We start from the raw sequence: 2,347 nt of genomic DNA on the forward strand, positions 1-2,347 counted from the left end.
GGACGCCCGGGATTTTACGTCTGTCATGACGACCTAAATTTTTAAAAAATCTGGCACGTTTCTTAAGAAACTAGACTGTGGCCAATTGAATTTAAATCCAAACCAAAAGCGTTAGGTCTGATTTGGCTGAAAAACAAAATTGTATCAACAACACATGGGAAGAGGAGAACGCTCTGTTTCCAAAATTTTTTCGAAATCGCAAAATATCGTTAAAGATTTGGTTGCTTACTGTCAGCATATTAAACGGCTTTTCGTGCAGACCTGAACCGAAGATTTGAAAACGCTTATCGCTTGGATCTATCCGACAGGTTGTGGAGCTCTTTTGCACGTTGACAAACTCAGATCCTAAACACAAAATGGGCCCATGCAGGTATAGGAGCAGCTTATTGAAATATGGTGGGAAGTGTGGCCGAGAGGCTAAGTGCTAAGAGCTTGGCTAGGCTACCTAGAAGGGGGCTCGAGGTTCGACACCCGACTCGGGCAGAGTTGTGTTTACTGAGCGCCTAAAGGTACCCCCCTCCCCCCCCTCACTGGTCCACAAATGAGATTGGACCAAAGCGCTCTGAGCATGCTATAAGCATGAAAGTAGCGCTATATAAAAGATATATATATATATATATATATATATATATATATATATATATTCAAAAAAACGAGGTTCAAACAAGGTGACCACAAAGTCTGGTTACAAAAACAGATCCCAATTTTATGTCCTACATTCTACATGATGGGTTTATTGGACAGAGGCTGTTGGCTGCTTTCCCCTTTTTTTTAATATTCACAGTCTTCACCAGGATTTGATCTCGGGATTCTCTGTTTTGGAGCGAAGCGCTTCACCACTCAGCCACCGCGCCTCGTCATGAATGTTAAACAGGACATAAACACACTCTTACAATCTCATTAAGTTCGCCCGAAACATTATTTTCTGAAATCATAAACAAAATTTATAAATTCACTAATTACTTCTTCAACGAATTGTATTTTTTTTTATTTCAAATTTTGACAAAATTTTTATCAACTCACTCTGTCTGTCTGTCTGTTAAAAAGGTTTGTACACGTTATTTCTCCCACACCCAATCTTGGATCAAGCTGAAATTTTGCACAATTATTTCTTTTAACTGACAACACAAGAATCAATCTTAAAAAATCGATTGGTTAATTAACTATTGGTAATAATTTATTTAGTTTGGTATCTCAAACAAAGGGAAAGAATTTGCAATTGACTAAATAAGCTGAATTAGTCCCTTTTATAGATCGTCGTCTGAGTCTTAGTGAACTCAACAAGAAAAATAGGACAAGACTATGGAAACAATAGATAACTATACAATCTTCCATATTCATAAGCTATCCATTAGCAGAGTGGTTACCGTGTTGGCTTGAGAAGCATGAGAACGCTTGAGCTATGAGTCTAAATTCAGGTCGTCCCCCTAACTTTTTAATTTTTATTTTTATTAATGCTTATTTATAGTTGGTCTAGATATATTACAAGTTTAATTATATGACTGATCCAAACTAATTGATACAACTACGCTTAATATAAGCTGCTTTTTTAAAAAAGAATTTTTTCATATTCATATTTACAATGCATTTATGTAGTTTTCTTTTCACTTGGGGCTCCGTAGGCAAGTTTTAACTATAGCAGGACTCCATGGGTCAAACAGTTGGGAACCATTGATCTACAAGGACAACATACAGTGCTAATATAACTATGACTTTAACGGACATATAACTAAAAAATATTACCGTTCTTATATACAAACCAACTTTAGGTGTAAATTTTACATCAAAAGTTTAAATGAAACTTTGATATAGACGTTTATTTCATTTGATATCGTTAAAATGTTGTTTTTGTAATGGACCTCATTCACCAATCGTAAACAAACAAACATTTAGCCACGTGATACTATTGATAAAACAATGAAAATTACGTATCACGTGACAGCCTTTATGGATTGCGTAATTTGTATAGAAGATATAGAGAACCACGTGGCAAAATGTTTGTTTACGATTGGTGAATGAGGTCTATTGTTATGCATACTTGTATGATACATTTTCTCAAGGATAATAAAGTAAACTAAAAAAAAAAGGTTCCCCTTTCAGACCTTCCAACATATAGGGCACACAATGTAGGGGCCATCTGTTTCTATAGCAGACTGTTAACGAGGGTGTCGTATGGCCAGCACAACGACCAACCACCTAAAGTTTCCCCAACTAATATCAGGCACCCTTCAGAGTTGGGGCGTCCTAAAAAATCATGAAATTCCAAATCCCACTTATCATCGTGATTCATACCCGGAAGCCGAGCACTTAACCTCTCAGCCACTGCGCCCCCCCAAGCAGCTAGTAA

The sequence above is a fragment of the Biomphalaria glabrata genome, chromosome 3 (assembly GCF_947242115.1).
Source record: "Biomphalaria glabrata chromosome 3, xgBioGlab47.1, whole genome shotgun sequence".
In the NCBI taxonomy this organism is placed as follows: Eukaryota; Metazoa; Mollusca; class Gastropoda; family Planorbidae; genus Biomphalaria; species Biomphalaria glabrata.